A 21,274-nucleotide genomic window follows, 5' to 3' on the forward strand; every position below is an offset into this window, starting at 1 on the left:
TCGAAGGAACTACCGCATTTTCCGGACTATAGCCCGGACCCGGTGCATAGTCCGCAGGGAAATATTTTGCGTCAAAAATAAAAGTGCTTGCTTAGATAGTCCGCACCCGGTACACAATCGGCACCCAGTGCAAAGCCCGCACTTAGCACCTAGTCACAACGTAAAAAGTATCATACACAGCAGACCTTGACAAACGCCTACTGTATTCGCTCACGATGAAGCTTTATCGTACGTAAATCAATATTAGTATATTCCGTTACTCATAAAATTCTTCACGATTGTCATAGTGAAGGATCTAGAAAAATTAAATCATTGTATTGTCCGCACCTGTAGATAGTCCGCATCGGGGGAATTTTCAACTTTTAAACTTATATAGTCCGGAAAATACGGTACTACAGAGTGTATTGTGACCCTGGGTACTTGAAGAGGAAGTGGCGAGCCTTACAAAAAGTGTTTACGGGACGGGAACTCATGCCAGCGTGCGTACTTGAGCATGTCCGGTGCTTTTACCCCAACCCACCTGGTGTTGCCTAAATGGGACACACGTTGAAATAAACAGTGCTGGGGGCTGTCAGACCGTTGTTTTTGTTCTGAAATTTGACCGAAACTCCAAATATTGAGATCTGCAAAAATCCATAATACGAAGCAGAGCCTTTTCTTTTTTTTTCCCGGTTCCTTGCATTTTTATATTGCGTTTTGAGATCCTACTAGTGACCAGTGCCGCGTTTAGACGTCATATTGCACGTGGCCACACCGGTGACTAGAACTCCACCTTTCCGTAATCAAACGTTTAAAGTACAAGTTCACCCGTGAAATTTTGGGAGTGTAATTACAATATTGCGTTAATTTTTCTCAACTCAATATCTCTTCTCGAAATGGTTAATCACTTTAGTACAGTCGCCCTCTTGAGATTTCTAGGCGAGAGATGGCAAAAGCATTTTCCAAAACTAACTGTTTTACATTACCGATTCCTTTCTTAAAAATCACTAAAATTTAATTATATCACATTACAAATTACTGATTACTAAAACTATGGGCATTCTCTTCGTATTACATTTATTTTTGCAGGTAGAGTTTGCTTGTCGATAATGAAATATCAGTCTGCTGTTGCAAACAGTGCAATGTAGGCGCAATATAATATATTACTGTCATGCCGCAACCTTGTTCAGGAAGCCGCCGATGACAACGAGGTTTTACGATGCGCTAGTAACTCCAAAGTATCTGAATCAGTGGTGTCGCCATGCTGTACTACAGCGCAACATATGAGATGAGACCATAACCGTGCTCGCGCAAGCTCGTTTTTAATAAAAAAAGAAGATAATATTTTTTTCTTTAATTCTCTTCTTGTGCTTGTAAGTTGCAACACAGCAAGAGCTACTCAAGTCTATTGTAATGTATCACTGATATCCGATAAGCTGAGGTGGCGTAACCTGTGCAGCATAAAATGCTTTGACGGAATCGTTTGTTCTTAGGTTCACGCGTGAGGTGCGAGCTAACCTAACCTATACCTACAGCCAAGAATAAAGACTCCGAGCATTAATTGGAATGCGACGGCAGCACTTCGACTTTCCGGACTGCCATGATTATATCTGGAATGACTTCTCTAATCGAGGTGAACACACGCACACTTATACCGGAGGCACTGTTGATGTCTCAGGGGCTCGGGTTTGCGTATAGATTATCATTTGCGCCGATACCCGGTTTTCGCTTTGCTAAAATATTTCAACAACTGCCAGTCTTGAACGGATCAACAAAAGAACTGATCGTTTTCACGTAGTTGGGTTAAAACTATGTGGTTAGGCTACTGTATGGGTGCACTACTAAAACCAATTATAATGACATCTAAAGCGACAATCACTTTCCTGTGTACTTTATCTTGTAAATAACACTTTTGCGATTGACAAGTACTTTTGCGCGCGTGCACCGTCGGCAAAAGTCGCACCATTAAATGATCTCCCTTCTTTTTCTTTTCTTTTTTCTGAGCGAGAAAAAAAAAAAAGGGGGGGGGGGGGAGAGAAGGTTGTTGAGGGTAAAAAATGTTGGAGATATGTGCTTTGATTGTCATGATTGTGCATTTTTGATCACCTAACCTTTACAGCTCCCACATGAACGCGACGTCCCATGATGTCAACCGCAGAAACAGTTTGATCACTACTCGTACATCACCCACTGCATTCGGCTTTCAGGTTATTGTGTACATTCGTGCGTGTGTGCGTGCGTGTAACTTTGATATTTGTATCTGATGTTTGCGAGTGCATATCTCGTAATATTTTCTAGATATTGCGTTGATTTTTTTTTGTATATTCTTTCCAGAACGGTAAATCATCTAAAAATATTTTTTTACTCGAGTTTTATAACTGAAAATATTTACAACGCTTCAAACGTGCTTCAATCTGGAAAGTTCCCCAACTTCAGCGCGCAATTAAAAGAAAACTTCGTTTTTCTTTTTTTCTCGAGGAAAATATTTTACACTATATCGCGTGGTGTTCCATTAACATGTTGCATTATTTTGTCTCCATGCAAAATGCAGCGCTTCGAAATACACGAACTAGGCAACTTTGACATTTTTACCCAATATTTGTGAGTTGTTATCTGGCAATGTCTTCAAGATATAGCATTGAACTATTTCTGATATGTTCTTCCCAAGAGGGCCTATCACCTACATAAAAATCATTACACTCACTAATGACTGGACAAATTTACAGTGCGGCAAACAGCTCCCAGGGCCGAACTCGGTCCCAAGCAATAACAAAAGTTACAAGTAAAAAAAGAAAAACGATACCGACATTTTCAGAAGCTTTTATTTCTACGCCACATAGTTTTATTGTGTCCAGAGTTTGCGAGCTCAGGCTGAACTCAAGCAGGATTTACGAATGAACCACTCTAAGCGATCCATTATTCGCAAACACAAAGCAGCGTAGTCTGTTACGATCCGTTCTACCTTAAAATGAACCGCAGCGGACGCTACGAGCCATCGGAAGTAAATCAGTTCTGAGTGTGTGACACGTGACATGCGCTGAGTGTGGGGACACGCGGAGCACGAGCCCAAATGAAGCGCTCGCAGCGCTGCATTGGCTGGAACGACTTGCAGCGTCCGGTGTGGTCCATCCCTGGGTATACAGAACATAATCTTGTACCAAAGCAGTATGTCTGACTTCTCGGTTTACCCCGAAGAAATCTCCAAGCAGCTCACAAAAGTGTCATTGTATATTGTGAGAATGCCGAACCGGACAAAACCATTATCACGAAGTACCTTCCGCACAGGACAAGGCGAGGGGTTAAGTGCTCTTTCAAGCGTTGTGAGAGCCAGTCTTTTGAAGACAGGATATAAAGCTACGACCCTCGTGAGCCAATCGGGGCATCGGAGCAAAGCACCTGACGATGTGCCATAGAAACACGATCCTCCCACGGAGAGATGTCTCGTGCGTCGCTCCCTTGCTCTGATTGGCCAACGGGGATCGTAGCTTTCGCCGTTTACCAAGTTATGGGGAAACGGAGATACACTCAGTCCGTGTAGCTTTTCTATCTGATCTTTTTTTCTGTTCCACGTATTTTTAAAGTTCAATGTCACGGTTTGAGCGGAGAACGTAACGTGGCTTTTCGAAGCTACTGGAGAATCCAGTGTATGTCTGTTATCTGTTTCAACGGTCGTTTACTTACAAAAGCAAGCCGGGTCTTCCTGACAGAATAAAGTGCTCCTCGCCGACATTTACGATTCTGCCCCATTCCATGATTAGTTTAAGAAATAATCCAAATCCGAAAGCCCCGTTCCCATACCCCTGCCGCAAACCCCCGCGTTTTGTCACACATCTTCAAGATCCCCGGCTTTTAAAAACCAACCACCGCTTAACAATTTTCCAAGCTTCTCCCCTTATATTGCTATCAATGCGTTTCTTCCTACGCATTGTATACATGATTAAGCAAGAGATAGAGTTGACAACGCGACCACAATTACTACTTTTGTGAACTTGTTTGTCGAATGCGCTCTCGTGGCCCGAAGTCGTTATAGAGCGGAAGGTAAATACACTGCCAAAATAGTCTGTACATCTGTAACAAATAATTACTAATAATAAACAGAAACAAAGAAGCAGGTCACGGGCCACCGGAAAAACGTCACTGATGGCATTTATAATCAAGTTAGGTCACTGATATTAGCAACCAACCAGATGAGGTGGTTTTATCCGTGGACTGAGCAAGGTAGGAAAGATTAACTCGTATTTCAAATTAATGCTGGTGATTGGGTCCGGACACTTCATCGAACGCCGTCTCATCGAAGCCATTTCATCGAACGTTATTGAATCAAACGCCATTTGATCAAAGCCTTTTAATTGAATGCTTTAAAATAATATTTGGAAATCGTTTCTCGTTTTCGGAAATAGTTCCTTTTGCATCGAAGGACAACTATATCCTATGCCCTATTTTCAATTAAATGTCAGGACCAAGAAAAGAACTGCTTTTCTCCGGCAATATAATGGTAGTCGCATGAGGACAAGCACGCGTACACTATGCAGTGCTGACTACCCCGCGACAACCAGAAAGTTTCTGGCTCAGTGACTTGGTGTGCGCCGCCTATTTGTGTCACACTTGTGCTACTAAGCTTGTGTAAAGTAGGGAACATCCAAGATCACAATTGTTTTAAAGATGTCATTTACGCACGAGAAAACCAGAAAGTTTTTGATGAGGCGATGAAAGGGATAAAAAAAAAAAGGGTACAAATATTTTCGGACATTTCATTATGCACGTAGTTCGTAGCTCAGGCTCAAATCAATCACGACTTGCACAAGAAGCTGTCTGGTTTTCGAAGCTTTCTCCCAAGCCTCCCCATTATTTACAGACTTGGGCTTGAAACATTGAACCCAAACACAAGAAAACGCAGTGGAGACTCCTCTTCCCCCCTTCCCCCTCGAGCGCCTCGATACCATGAGACATCGAAGGTGACTCAGTGCTGAGAAAAGTGACACGTGGCATTCGGATTTGGTGCAGCGATGCGCGCCAAGGAGCGAGAAGTCGTATGAAACCCTCACAGCAGTGCATCGGCTGGAACAGCTTGTAGCGTCCGGATGTCCTACTTCCATCAAGCCCCACCTCAGCGACCCGAAGGAATTCCCCAAGCAGGCTCTAAAGCGACCCCCCATTGTGCGTTTCGAAAACCTTGAACGGGGCAATAACGTTATCACAGAGTTCCTGGTATACTGAACAAAGAAGAATGATAAGTGCACCCCCCCCCCCCCCTTCCTCGCTTTCAGCATGAATCACACACACCCCGTTCCAGTATTGCTTCTTTCTTTTTTTAATTTAATATTTTTAAGCGCGGGAGGCATAGGGTAGTTCGAGAGCGCCCTGTTTCAACGACCGCTCTTGTGAAAGATTGCATACGTTTTGTTTTTATATATTATTATGAAGCCGCCAGTCGCTGCAGTTATGGCTTAAATCTCTGATGAACCCGGATACTTGGCGTTTTACAAATTTAGAAAAATACATTTCATCGAACGCCGTTTCGTCGAACGCCATTTCATCGAAGCCGTTTCATCAAATGCCGTTTCATCGAGCACCGTTTCATCGAACACCGTTTCGTCGAAGCCGTTTCATCGAACGCCGTTTTATCGAACGCCGTTTTATCGAACGCCATCTTATTGGGGGCATCGGAGGGGCCCATCCCGGGTTCTTGAAGTTTTTGACTTGCATCGCCACAAAACATCAAATGACGGAAGACAAGCTGGAGGTGATGCTGAGTTCCCAAGAGCCTCCTCGCCAGAAAATAGCCATAGCGGCAAGAAATGAGAAGGTCCACCTTTTTTATGAGAACTGATGGCTGTGGGGGACTTTTTGAGAGCAATTACTCATCATTTGAAACAGTGAATGGCTGTCGCACGAACACATGAACCCCCGAAAGTTTTCAAATACAATTTGAAGAGACGTACTTACCTTCGACTTCATTGAGTCTTAAAACTAAAAAAAAAAAAAAAAATGTTTCGTTGTAGTTTTATAAATAGCACCTCAGCTTTAGCTACTGCAAGCTTCGGGCAGTATCAATAGAAATACATGAAAGGCTAGGCGGCTCACATGGCTAAAGTTGTTGCGCCTGCGCAAAACCTAAATCACCTTCTGGCCTCCATGAGTTGGAGTGCGCTCTTACCGGGAGTGCGACTTTTTATTTATTTGTTACAATACCCTCAAGGACCATCGGGTAATACAGAGGGGGTGAACAGATGAGCACAATATGCGAAACAAACATAAAAATCGGTACAAATATCCTCATGGGTTACTTGCATAAAAATAAATTGTAACAGCTACAAGTTTGGTCATTAAAAAACCTGACGATGAACTGGGTAATGACACGAAAATGCACGCGATCCGTGCATGAAAGACCATCTTTCACACTTTTTATATAAACGACATTCAATGAAACGGCCGTCAGCGATTCGATCAAACGGCGTTCGATGAAACGGCGTTCGATGAAACGTCATTTTTTTCGATGAAACGGCGTTCGACGAAACGGCGTTCGATGAAATGTCCGGGAACCGAGTCAAATGGCTCTGTCTTTATTCGCAAGGTTGTTGGATTCTTCAGACTGGGGATCCGAACAATTCAGTGTAGGACGTTTCGGTGTAGGTCGTTTCGGTGCCGACATTTCGGAGCACGGACTTTTCGGTGCAAGGACGTTTTGCTGCATGGAGATTTTTGTTTAAATACACGCCTGGAAGTTTAAATAGCTGAGCTTTCCAGCAGGCATTGCGGACATTTGAATGTTCAAATAGTGTGGCGGCAGTGGCGCATAAAATATAAGGGATGTAATTATCGAGATGTCTTATTTGACTATGTTTTCCCCCTAATGAAAATATACGATAGGTGTAATCAAGCAATTATTGGCCTGTGTGATCCTGTGAGGACATGTTCATAAAAGACGTAAGGTACACGGATATTTCGGTGTAAACGGCCCGTCATTTCTGGCAATAGCATGCTTTAATATTCTAAAGGTTAGAATATACGTCTAGGACATCTTTAATAAGATTTGTCATAATTATGTCTGGATGATAGGTATGTAACGTGCATAAGCATACGCTTATGAAGTTATTTGCATGTGTGGCTTGATAATAATATATTCCGGAAAGAATGCCAGTTTCTAGCCCTCCCAAATACTATAACGGCCACGTATCACAAGTGAGTCGTCGTATACGTAATAAAGTAAGAGTCTGAGGCCAGCTGCCTTCAAGAGAAATATAATCATGCACAAAGGGTAATGCGTACCCCTTTTATTTACAAAACGCGTGTGCTCACTGCTCTGTGACCTAATCGGCGTTGCTAGCAACGCCCCTGAGGAATCGTCGAGCACCATTGCAGTCCCTGATCCCGGCTTCCCAAAAGACGCTACACGGGGGTGCAAGTTTATTCATTGTGGTCGGAGGCGAGAGACACATGCTCTAACCCCCGTGGGGCGGTGGTATCTGCTAAAAAGTCGAGCAGAAAGAGAAGATGACATTTTTTTATGAAGTTCGGGCAAAAAATAATCGTAAAATAAGGATAAAAGCGACTCTCTGCGTCGCTTTGTGTTCCACGACCATGCAACAAAAACTCCGCACACCAAATATTTCGAGCACCGAAATGTCCTAGACTCTTCAGACTGCTAGATGAAGCCTAAAACAAACCATTGTACTATACATGGGCTGCACCTACGCCACAGAAGGACGGCGCACGCCGGTTTCGACCATGCTGGTGGTTGAGACGACCGCGATTTGCAGCGGAGCTATGGAAGACGGTGGTGCGTTGGGCTGCAGCAAGCGCTCGCGCAACAAAAAAGAAGCGGAAACTACACGGCCAGCTTCTACCGTACTCCGGCGATCGCAACATCGGTGTGCACTGCGACGGAGATGCTGTCCAGAAAAAGAAGGCACGAATGGCATGCAGAGCCGGCTCAGGACAGACGTCGATGATGCGGCCGCTCATTATTGAGTTTGCGGGGCGCATTTATTTGTTGGCGGTGTGTGACGCACTTTCATAACGTGTTTGTGAATGCTGTGAGGGCCAATACGACACCGACGCGATAAAGTTAGTGGCCCCAGTGATGAAGTGATGACTTTCCACTACACCACAAGTTTGTGTGGTAGACAGAAACAGTCTAGTGAGGTGCACCTTGTGTTGTTGAGCAGCGCTTCGCAAACATGGAACTCAGAAAATGTGGTTATGGTTGAGTTGGAAGTCACTTCCTAATGTACGCAACTTCACCATTCGAAATAACATTCAATCTCGGCTCCTGCACCCAGCCGATCGATCGTCAAGTGGTTCTGTGTGCTTTAAAGTGTTTGCGTACAATAAAGCTTCTTTTTCGGACAAGGTAATCAATCTCGTGACATGCGCTCTACTGGTCACGCGCTCTTGTGACGTGCACTCTAATGGCAAGCGCGCTCCTATCGCAGCGCTCTCGAGTCGCGCGTTCTAACGTCGGCGCTCTAGTTACACTGAACTAGAATATAGGGGCAGTGGAAAAAATGTCGGCGGCGTCCCATCGGCCGTGTGAAGCCAGAAGTGCAGACTGCCGCGAGCGGCGCTGTTGTCGAAATCCGGAGGACATGACTACTGTAACATGGGATATGGCGTCGCGTACGTTCTCCGATGGTTTCTGTAGTGTCTGTGGTCGCTTTTGCAATTTGTTTTTGTGAATATCAAGTGCTTGGCATTGTGATTACACAGGTTCGAGTTTTGTCGCTAAGCTATGAAAACGAAGAGAAAGAAGACGGATGCGCAGCGCTACGCGCCAGCATGCAAGACATGGTTACCCCGGTTTTCACTAAATTGTGGAAGTAAGCTTTAACCAATTTATTCATACACGTTGAAACACCAATGAAGCATTCAAAGGCCATACTAATGAACCGCTAAGATCAAAAACAGCTACGCTTGGCGCGAGCTTCGCTGGCAGGAGTGCTCCGGAATCGAACACCAGCGCCACCTGGCAGGTCCAACACGAAGCGCCTCACCTGGAGGCCGGCTAGTGTCGTGCGCTCGAAAGGGCCTCTCCCGTCTGAGTCCACCTTTGGAGAGCGATAACTAAATAAATTCTGGGCCGCTTCAAAAGCACTCGGGCATACGCGTCATACACCTAGAGGAGTTTCCTTATAATGAATTACAGACTGCTGAGTGTCGCCATTGATGGTACAATTGACGGCGCGTATGCCCGAATTTGTGGGAAACGCCCCCTTTTAGGCTGATTTTGGCGTCTGAGGCAACCTTTGGAGAGCGATAACTAAATAAATTCCGGGCCGCTTCAAAAGCACTCGGGCAGATGCGTCATAGACCTAGAAAAGATTCCTTATAATGAATTACAGACTGCTGAGTGTCGCCATTGATGGTACAATTGACGGCGCGTATGCCCGAATTTGTGGGAAACGCCCCCTTTTTGGCCGATTTTTACGTCTGAGGCAACATTTGGAGAGCGATAACTAAATAAATTCCGGGCCGCTTCAAAAGCACTCGGGCAGATGCGTCATAGACCTAGAGGAGATTCCTTACAGTGAATTACAGACTGCTGAGTGTCGCCATTGATGGTACAATTGACGGCGCGTATGCCCGAATTTGTGGGAAACGCCCCCTTTTTGGCCGATTTTTACGTCTGAGGCAACATTTGGAGAGCGATAACTAAATAAATTCCGGGCCGCTTCAAAAGCACTCGGGCAGATGCGTCATAGACCTAGAGGAGTTTCCTTATAATGAATTACAGACTGCTGAGTGTCGCCATTGATGGTACAATTGACGGCGCGTATGCCCGAATTTGTGGGAAACGCCCCCTTTTTGGCCGATTTTTACGTCTGAGGCAACATTTGGAGAGCGATAACTAAATAAATTCCGGGCCGCTTCAAAAGCACTCGGGCAGATGCGTCATAGACCTAGAGGAGATTCCTTATAATGAATTACAGACTGCTGAGTGTCGCCATTGATGGTACAATTGACGGCGCGTATGCCCGAATTTGTGGGAAACGCCCCCTTTTTGGCCGATTTTGACGTCTGAGGCAACCTTTGGAGAGCGATAACTAAATAAATTCTGGGCCGCTTCAAAAGCACTCGGGCATATGCGTCATACACCTAGAGGAGATCCTTTATAATGAATTACAGACTGCTGAGTGTCGCCATTGATGGTACAATTGACGGCGCGTATGCCCGAATTTGTGGGAAACGCCCCCTTTTTGGCCGATTTTGACGTCTGAGGCAACCTTTGGAGAGCGATAACTAAATAAATTCTGGGCCGCTTCAAGAGCACTCGGGCATATGCGTCATACACCTAGAGGAGATCCTTTATAATGAATTACAGACTGCTGAGTGTCGCCATTGAAGGTACAATTGACGGCGCGTATGCCCGAATTTGTGGGAAACGCCCCCTTTTTGGCCGATTTTTACGTCTGAGGCAACATTTGGAGAGCGATAACTAAATAAATTCCGGGCCGCTTCAAAAGCACTCGGGCATATGCGTCATACACCTAGAGGAGTTTCCTTATAATGAATTACAGACTGCTGAGTGTCGCCATTGATGGTACAATTGACGGCGCGTATGCCCGAATTTGTGGGAAACGCCCCCTTTCTGGCCGATTTTGACGTCTGAGGCAACCTTTGGAGAGCAATAACTAAATAAATTCTGGGCCGCTTCAAAAGCACTCGGGCATATGCGTCATACACCTAGAGGAGTTTCCTTATAATGAATTACAGACTGCTGAGTGTCGCCATTGATGGTACAATTGACGGCGCGTATGCCCGAATTTGTGGGAAACGCCCCCTTTCTGGCCGATTTTGACGTCTGAGGCAACCTTTGGAGAGCGATAACTAAATAAATTCTGGGCCGCTTCAAAAGCACTCGGGCATATGCGTCATAGACCTAGAGGAGATTCCGTATAATGAATTACAGACCGCTGAGTGTCGCCATTGATGGTACAATTGACGGCGCGTATGCCCGAATTTGTGGGAAACGCCCCCTTTTATGCTGATTTTGGCGTCTGAGGTAACCTTTGGAGAGTGATAACTAAATAAATTATGGGCCGCTTCAAAAGCTCTCGGGCATATGCGTCGCAGAACTAGAGGAGATGCATTATTATGGCTTATAGAGTACTGAGTGTCGCCATTGATGGTGCAATTGGCGGCGCGTATGCCCAAATTTCTGGGACACACCCCTTTTTTGCCTGATTCTGACGTCTGAGGTTGTGATGACTTAAGAGATACTTGGCCGTTTCAAAAGCTCTTGGGCGCACGCGCAGCAAACCTACATAAGATTGATTAATTAGCAGTAACAGCGTGCTAAATGTCGCCATAAATGGTACTCTTCATGTCGCGTTTGCCAAAGTGTCTGGACCACGCCCACTCATTTTGGCATTTTTATTTTTAATACCATTTTTGGAAGTGGAATAGCTGGTGAAATGAAATTTGGACGCTTTGTAAAAGATAGTTCGGATCAAAAAACGCTTTGACTCCTTAATTATTCAGCGCTTTAAGTATAATGTATTTGAGCTAATTACGCGATGAAAACAAAAAACAAAACAAAAAAAAAACTGCATTTTGGCTCCGTGTTTATCAATTAAGGAAATATTCAGTGTAGTTGCCGTTTTGTTATACCTTACATATATTGCTAAAAAATGTATTTAGGAACGCAACAACGTCACTGAATTCTTGAGTCTCCTCACCAACTGCGGATTCTTTTTGGTCTTTAAAGTCCTGGGGAACCGCTTTAAATTTAAGTAATTCGAAAATAAAAAAAATTTTCCATGGAGCTAGAGACATTGGCTATATATATAGCAAAATGCAACTAAATTGGTGGTGTGGTTTTCTTAGGGTTTGCATTGAATGTTGAAAAGACGTATGATTTTTCTGCGGTTCGCCATGGGACCAATGAGTAAAAGTTTGGTTGCATTTTGGCCAGACTTAATATAAACCCAGGGCCACGAAAATTCTCGTGGAGGTTGAGGGCAACGTATTAAAACGTGACACAAAAGTGCAAAGGGATTGAGTGATTAGTTTTCTTTGTATAAAAAAAGATCGCTTTGGTCCATTGAGTTACGGGCGCCGGCGCAACGGCGGCCGATAGATGGCGTAAGTAGTGGCGGCGCTCGCCTGTCCGAGAATCTTGGGGTTGTTCAAAGTTCGGGGTGGTGGCAGTATAAAAAAAAGACGCATCAGCGCCCCACACCAGTGTTTACGAATAACACCGGTCACAAACTCCCAAGCCCCACCGCTCTTCTCGACACCGACAGGACATACGACAACAAACTGCATCAAAACGCCTCAAAAGTGAAGGCGTCTGCTCCCGTACTGCAACTGCTGCAACTAGCGGAAGTGAAGTGTTGGGCGGATGTCCGGATGTCGTTCACAAAAATATATAAAAAATGCTTTGCGCAAGGATCATTTTCATTTATTATTGTATACGTAATGACAAAATCCCAATAATTTGTTTTCCTATCTGATTCAAGCTAGTCGGACTGCTCATAACACTGGTCAAGCAAGAAAATAACAAAAAATTGAACTTTTTCATGACTGGTTTAAGATTTATTGTTAACATATCGTTATCTATTGCAACGGACTAACATTATAGATTTTGCCTCCATACTTTTTAAATGCAAACAGTTCTAACACACGGCTGTCCATTGCGCCGTGTTTTGTGTATTCTTCTATAAATCTGTAATGGTCAGCGACCAAAGAGCTCACCCGCACATGTCAAGCTTATATGCGCCGCGGGGAGAAATGGCTATCGAGTAGGATCGAAGTGTCGGGCGTAGTGTCGGTTGTTGTGTTTGTGTACATGTCGGTGCTGTGTAGCTCTGTGCTCTGTTGCCTGCGTTGTATGTAGGGTTGGTGTGTGGTCGTGGTCGTTCTTTTTTTTTTTAAAAACAGGCTGCTATAAATCTCTATAGGTGACGCAAGTTACCGCCCTATTCTAAATAGTTTGCTCAAGTTATTTATCCATGTAAGTTCGGCATTCGTTTTTTTTTTTTTTTTTTTTTTTTTTGTTTAGCGGTTTGTTGAAGCTACCGACGCCGCCGACCGCCGACAACGCACGTACGTACCTTTGCAAGTAGCTACGTCCGCCGCTTGGAGACTTTACTGTGTATAAAAGACATCGAACGAGAACTAACGCGCCCTGTGTGCTTTCAATTCGGCTGAAAGGCGCGTGGCTCGCTGGGCTCGTCTCTCACCTGTTCTCGGCCGCTGGCCGCCATGTTTCATAAGGAACACGCTCGAAGCGGTTTTGCGGAAGGCAGACACGGTGTAGCGTGTTAAGTTTACACAGCACCTCATGTGTAGACGAAAAACACAGATGGCCTCGTGTAAAACGAACGCGTTTCGACGTGTCCGCTATGGGACAACGGTTTACACGTCTGGGCGTGTTATTTTTGCTAACAGTGTAGAGTGCATGTCACGAGAGCGCATGCATGACCAGTTGAGCGCACGACCCGAGAGCGCTCCCCAGTTGAGCGAACACCGCAAAATGTGTGATGTACCCCCGGCTCCACGGACAGAACAAAATTGTGCGACTCATCGGATCGGAGCGTTGGTGATTTTTGATTTATTGAATATGCCTTTAATCAAAAATAAAATTAAAACGGGTACGACTCTTTCTAACCAGTTGTTTACTGACATTACTAGGGCATGCAATCAACATTCAAACATCCTAACAAGGTTCTAAGAACGTTCTCAGAACATCCCAAAGAACTTCTCCAACTTTCTTTAAATGTTGCAAATCTATGGAGGGACATCCTTTTAATCTCCTCGGAACGTGGCGTGGACATCGCTACATTCAGGGAACATTCTCTGACGGCCCTACGAAGATTCCACAATTACGGCTTGCTTAGGCTACTGCCCCAACGAGTCGCACGACAAATATGAATGCGATAAAGCTTCTCAAGGGGTGTCCAAACAGGACACTACAAAACGCACGACTCCGACAAATCGTGAAAATCGAAGCGGACGCTTTTATTTTTACGACTTGTCGGAGTCGTGAAAATTTTCACGATCACCACTGCTCTCCAGGCCTCCTCCACTTTTCTCTGACATCACACGCCACCTGCGTCATGCTCACCTCGCCAACGACCTCGCGTACCGCCGTCACCTCGGCTCAAAGGCCAAGGCTTCGGGTGGATTTGGGACATTCCTGCGTCTAAGGGTGCGTTTCGCCCGCCTCGGATTTGCTTTCTTTGTCGAGATTCACTTTCGTTGTGATGGCGTCCGACGCGGTTCCGTATTGTGAGCGGAGGCCTTGAGCGATTGACCGACAGCCAACAGATCGTGTGAGTGGCTCTCCGGACCCACGTGATGAGCAGAGCAAGGCCGCTGTGGAGGAAGCGAGGGGGAGATTTGACGGGGGGAAGTTTCCCCCCGGGAGCTTTGACGGAGGGAATTTTCCCTCCGACGGCCGGAAGCGGAGCGCGGCACGATTTGCCGGAGTCGTGAGTTTTGTAGTATCCTGTTTGCACAGGCCTTCACAGGGCGATATATCTTAACCGAAAATGATTTTTAGGAGGTGCAAGCACAAGCCAGCCTGACACGTACTAATGACAGTTTACTTCTACCCATCACTTGTCAACTTCTTTCATTTGAAATGTACTTTGCCGATTATACATGGCATCACACACTCAACTGAGAAATACCTTATTCAAAGTGTTGAAAGCGAGATGCTTAAAAATCGGGTCTATTCAAAACTGCCCCTTTAAATACGGAGTGAGTGCCAAGTTCATTATCAAGTTTTGAAAACCATTGCTTTTCTCCTACACCCTATATCACATTCATCGGTAGACTCAAATAAACTGATCCCTTATGCTAAGTTTCTAGAAACTCCACTTAATTTGCATATTTTTGGCACAAAGTGGCATATAGTGGATTGTGTTTCGAATCACAGGTTGCGTGAGAGCTCCGTAAAGTTGGCTTTACCTGCGAAATGCTAGGAATGTTCGCAAGCGAACGCTGGAAGAATGTTGCGCATGCGAATGTGTGAAAGGGAACGTTCCGAGAACATTGTGCGTACAAATGTTCTCCAACGAACGTTCCTAGAATGTTGAGCAGCTTAGTTCGCATACGAACGTTCCTAGAACGTTCCGAATTATGTTTTAACGTTCCTTCAACATTCAGAACATCCAGGGAATATTCGCACAGCATTGGGTGCTACGTGGGGCACAGTGTGAGTAAAAAGCTGGGGGCGTTTTCAACAAAATTAGGTAGTTTTATTTGTACAGTGAACTACGGATTGTTGCCCTAAATCTGCCATTTTTATGCTTTGTGTTGTTGGACTGCGTTTCCACTACGACGTGTTTACACAGCGGCGCACACCGCTCGAGTAGATGATTCAGTCCTGCAAACGACCGGTTATACAGAATTTCAGGGAAACTAAAGTCACCCTTGCTTGGTAGAAGAGCGTGTTGGTTTAAGTCATGGATGAAGAAAGAATAAACAATTAAAACAGGGACAACACAACCACATCTTTCATGAAAGATGTGGTTGTGTTGTCCCTGTTTTAATTGTTTATTCTTTCTTCATCCATGACTAAAGTCACCACCGACATTTTCCTGTAAATCTCGCGTGAGTTTGTAGTGCTCATCATGCAGTGTGAATAAATTCGGGCAAGATTTCCTACCTGCCCACAGGCACATGAACTGAGGCAATTTTTTACGTAGTGACCATATTGCTTTTTCTTTATTTTGGGAAGAGGCGTTGGTGCATTTATTATGGTACAATCAGTTGAGAGTTTAGAAATTCGGGAGAGCGAGCAAGCTTTCCCAAATGTGTCTCTTTTCTCTCTGGCACTGCCCCTAGTTTCAAGTTTCAGTAGTCATACTTACTAGCAGGTACAAACCGCTCTAGAGCAGGTGAAAGACTGGGAAGTCAGGACGGCGCGGAGTCCGTGTTTCGCGCTTTTCGCAAGGTGAGTGGGGAAGTGCTTTTGCGAGGTAAGCGGAATATGCAGACGATTTTGTTGCCCGTCGTTTGCGTCTCTCCAGTAAAACGAATAAGATGATCTACAAAGGCGCAGTCACAAGCCAAGATTTACGATAACAGTGCGTTTGCTTCGGTGGGCCGTGTGGTTGTATTTTACCCTGCTCTCTGCAACAAGAGCTGGAGCGTTCACGGTTTGTGCTGGGCTCACGGGGATCGCGGTGTCCGAAAGCGAAACCAGGTCAGCGAGGTACTTCGAAATGGCGGAAGCAATGTGTTGTAAAAAGCCAGTTTTTATGGTTTCGAACCTAGTAAACAAGACAAATATAATTATTAAATTTCGTTGTTTTTATGTAGGAGGACTTATGTAACACAACGCTAGATTCTGTTTCCTAAACGAAAAAAAGTAACACTCAGTCCGCCGTATATGGCAGCAACTTCTTCGCTGCAAAACTGATGCTGGCAACGTAAGCGGTTTTCTAATGGCCGCCACCGCGGCGTTTGACGGAATTTTGTGACAGTGACAACCGATAATGTCAGCTTCTTGTGTCGTCTGTGATTGCACAAATTATCTTTCACGCAAAGTCACCGCGAATTTGTTCAGATTTCCGTCGAAACTCATGTATCCCGAGAAGAGAGCCGCATGGGTAGCTGCAGTGAGGAAAGTGCACCCTGACGGTTCGCTGTGGGAGCCAAGCCCGGATAGCCAGATCTGCAGCGCGCACTTTATCACAGGTGCGACTTAATAATCTTCTGGCGAGCTTTGCTCGATTATAACGTAGCGCTGAATTCTAGGGCGGCCATCGAACTTCAAGGACCGCCCTGACTTCGTGCCCACCGTGTTCAACTACTCAAGAGCTCCCGGCGAGTCTGCAGGGCAGTCGCAAGACCCCTGCGTGGAGAGGCACGAAGGTAAACGCGGGGTTTATGTTGTCACCCTACCTTCGGTTGCCCTTATACTCCATCTCCCAAACATCCGCAGTGCAGGCAAAGGCACGGGTACGAGCGTGTGGCTTTGGAAAATGCGTCCGACGCACGAGTTCTCGTACAAACAAAAGCATAGTGCACAAAATTATCGCAATGGACGAACACAGGAAGGAGTAGACAGCACAGAGCGTACATTATAACGGGTGTAGCACGATTGTCTCGCGTGCAGGGTCCCCGTCGCAAAACCCCCGCGTCATTATTCCCATGTTTCGAAAACGCTGCGTTCAATTACCCCGTCCCGTATTCCCCCCGTGCCAAAACCCCCGTCCTCGCGGCCCCCGTCCTACCCTCTTCGCGCTTCAATCAGCATTGTTCTATGTCTTTACCCGATCTGTTGAAGGTCTACCGAGGCTCTTTTAAGTGAAAAAAACAACAACTAAATAAAGTTAACTTGAACCACAAAGAATGACGTGCAAGTGGCCAGTTGCATAAATCTGCATCACCAGCGATGCACCCCGCTGTCATAGACGTATACTCAGACATAGAATTATAGAATTTATCTACCTAGATGGATAAAAATATTTTTTTCAAAGGCATAAGAATAGAACTGGTGTTTGGTGCTGTCTACACATAATAAATATGACGCCATGAGGTGCGGGTTAATGGTTTTCACGGAACCGTCGGAACTGTGAATTCGTGCATTCTTCAAAGTCGACGAATGCTTTGATCCAGAAAGATAAAAAAAAAAGCAGGTGAGCTGGTGAATGACATCCACAGTAACCCTGAGAGCTAGGAACAATAAAAAGACAAACTTCATTGTGCTGTCTGTTTTTTTCTTGTTCCTACGTCTCAGGGTTACTTTGGATGCTTTGGTTCAATGTTTATTCATCAAAACTGTAACTTCGAATGTTTTGCCAGTGATTGATATTTTCTGTTTGTTGTTATTTCTAATGTCAATCCTTACTTGAGTCTTGGGTACGGCATGATTGTTACACAAGAGTTAAAAGCAAAATCATTTGAACTTTTATGGCTGGGCATCAGAAAAGTCGCGTGATGCCCTCCTTGTGGACGTACAGCCTGTTTTCTGTAGGAAAGATTATTATCTTAGTGTCCTCCAGTGATGTGATTGCTGCGCCAATTGCGCGAAACTGCGCCAAGTGGCTAACCCTGTTACATCCTGCTACAGTTTGCCGAAATGTCGGTAATCTGCACCAAGCCTGTGCCAAAAAGCCAATTTCGGTCTCCTTTCAAAACCGAAACTAAAATCAGTACCGTAATTTGAGTATGTGTATGTTTTGTGGGGCGACCGCCTGACACTAAGTACCCTGCGTCAATCGTCCATCCGGTCTTGCATGATTTTCCCGCCATCTCGTGTTTTGCGCTCTTGTCGTCTCGTAAGTCTTGTCTCGTGTATTTTTCTAAAATATTTTGAACGATAGACGCAGGCGTGTGTAAACGCTCCGACAGTAGCGTGCCGGGTACCAGTCATGCTGTGAAACGAAACCATATTTTTGTGCAGCGGGAGTTATTTTGTGAGCTGAAGGCCCTCGCTTCTGAAAGCAATGGCCGTGGGAAAACTATATTTGGTCCCTGCCTTCCAGTCACCGTGGTCGGGTGACGTCGGGTGTTGCCGTCCCCACATCGCTGCAGATATGGTGCTTTCTAAAATGAAATTAACGACCACCGCATGTTCATCAACATTCCTGTCCATGTTTAAACCATACGTTACTACAAAAATCCCTCTTTAACTCGGACTCCTGTGTCGAAGTATTGATTACCTAGGTTTCTCTCGGTGGGCTTTCTTTCGAGAGGAACCCCGGTACGTAAAAAAATCTGCCTCGAAAGAAAGTTGGGGAAAAGGAATGAGCTAGACCAAAGAAGGCAACGTCTTCACGCTGAACCCGCACAGTACGCTGTTTGTCTCAAGTTCAGTCGTTGCACGAAGTGCTCCAAGAACTTCTTGACCCTGGCTCGCGATGTCTTGCATCAATGCACTTGCCCTTACAAAAAGGATCAATGAGTTTCAGTTGAGTTTCTAATGTATTCATATAGAATATATGAGAAACTTAGTAGAAAATCATTATTATTTTTTGTAAAAGCTGATTCTTTTTTTTTGTGTGTGTGTGTGTTTAGCTTGTACCTTGTTTGCCGGCCTGGCAAGCACGCGCCGCTGGACTGTTTTTTGTCATATGCTCGACTGTTACATTTTGCACACAATTTTGGAAATCAGTCGGCGACGGAGTGGAGTGGCATGGTTTTGGTTTCGATCGAACAGCCGTTGTCTATGCTCACGCGGTGAAGCATGCGCAACTGCAAGCCTGCCAAAGTTGCCCTCACGTGCTTGCGAACACGATTGCACGACAGAGGCACCAGTCGGGACGCTTGCAATTTATTGTTTTGCGTTTGCTTATTTTTGACAAAAATCTGGCACATCCGGAACCGGTCAAACGGTGGCAAGCGATTTTTCAGAACTGCTCGGCAACGCCTAATGCACTTTACACTTGTGGGATGTCTCCGCACTAAAAACACGAGTAGCGAGTTCCGTCACATCAGAACACAACACAACACAAAGTGCCCTTCGCTTGTGCAGCACTTAAAACAAATATTTAAAATTTTTTTAAGAATATTTGTTCTGAAAACCACTTTTGCTGCTCCTAAACACTGTCTTGGCTGCCCCAAAAGCCACATTTCCTGCTCCAAAACACTGTTTTGGCTGCTTGAAAAGGTGCTGCTTAGGCCAATCACATCACTGGTCCTCCTCTTCTTAACTGCGAGGGGAACCGCGTCAGGGTAACACCTTCTAAAAATAAGGCCGTAGCGTTTCAAGTGGTTACGTCACAATGTTGGAGGACGGAAGGCCATGGCGCAACTGCATGAGAAAATATCTGCTATCGACACATATCGACATGAAAAAAATGTGTCTTCTCGAGCGGCGCGGTGGTATTCGTGCGCGTTTATCCGACATTAATATATGTTTTAAAAGTGGTCTTGTACAATTTATTATATATATACACCAACTCATGTTTACAAACAAACCAGAGCGCCCGGAGCGCCCCTAGCGGACGCCACCGGCGCCGCGCATGCGCGATGGGGGTGTGGGCAAAAAGCTCGCCGTCGCCCATAAACAAATCATTGAAATGCGATGTTGTCGGCGCCGGTGTGAGTCCCCGCGCTCTTTTTCGCGTTGGAACTGTTGATTCTACGTCCTCCTAACGATGTCTGACTACTTGAGCAGCGTCAGCGAAATTAACGAGGCTCATTACACCGCAAAACTTCGCGTGAATAATCTGACATGCGGCGATTCATTCCGCATGGACGCCGCAGAACGTACGCTAAAGCCTGATTCACATGATGATATTTCGCTCGCAATTTTCAGTAGCGACGTCGCTCGGACTACAAAAGCGTGAACCGTAGCTGAGATGGTCGACGTCGATACTGAAAATCGCAAGCAGAATCTAACCAAGCGAATCAGGCATAACAAGTCGGTGATGGCCACTGGTAACAATGATCAACATCTCCTTGTATCTACTGTTTACGTCGAGCCTGCTTACCAACCTTCAAACTTAAGTGTTTCGAAGGCCTGCACTTAATTCTTATCGCAAGTACCGGGCCCACGTTTGGTCTACGGGCCGGTGTCCTCTAAAAGAGCAGACGACAAGCAGAAACGTTTGAAAGAGCAGACGACAGTTCGAACGATCAGGCGACCGTTTGAACTTGAAGACGCACTGAACGTAGTCCGCAGGTGGTCCGTACAACTTGACGGTATTCCGGCGTTCATTTTGGAACAAAACAAATAAATTTGATGGCCAGCAGTATCCGTGAATTGAACCCAAAATGCTACCCGCCCAAGCAATCGTGGTCCGACGGCATCTGGCTTTCCCTTTTCACGGCACATATCCGCGTTCTCGGACGAACAGAGCGCATGAAAACTGACCTTCAAACCTTTCTCGACTTTCTTGGTACAGCCCCAGTCGCAGCATTTTGACGAAAAGGCAGGTTTTTGTCTGGTTCCTTTAAAAAACAACGCAGGCCGGAATACACGTCTCAAATGGGCACTTCCGCCCACAGCCCCAGACCGGAAGTGCGTCCGACGCGCCACCACCGCGCCGTGACGTAACAGAGATGAGTTCGTGTATAATATAAACGTAATATGCAATGCGTTACCAAGGTTGAAAGTACCAAATTTATATTAATGATTATCCCCGTAACCGTGGAACTATGTGCAGTCTTGCAGCTCCCCACACCTTTTGAATCAAACGGCTCCGAAATTCCAATGTGACATCTTCTTCCCTCGTACAGGCTCCAGTTCTGGTAAATTTACGTTGTGTGTGTGCTGCTGACTGTCTGAAAAGGAACGCTGAGACATTTCAGATGGGATAAACCGAAAAAAAATCCAGTCATTGCCGCAGGGAGTGCACACGAGCAAGAGATGGGTCGACAATGTTAAGCTTCT

The 21,274-nt window shown here is 45.4% G+C and overlaps 1 pseudogene; it reads left to right on the forward strand.

Moving 5' to 3' along the window:
* The first annotated feature begins 16,406 nt into the window (after window positions 1-16,406).
* LOC115327463 overlaps window positions 16,407-21,274 on the forward strand; it is a 77,701-nt pseudogene continuing 72,833 nt past the window's right edge.

The sequence above is a fragment of the Ixodes scapularis genome, unplaced genomic scaffold (genome assembly GCF_016920785.2).
Source record: "Ixodes scapularis isolate PalLabHiFi unplaced genomic scaffold, ASM1692078v2 PGA_scaffold6__148_contigs__length_123643588, whole genome shotgun sequence".
NCBI lineage: Eukaryota > Metazoa > Arthropoda > Arachnida > Ixodida > Ixodidae > Ixodes > Ixodes scapularis.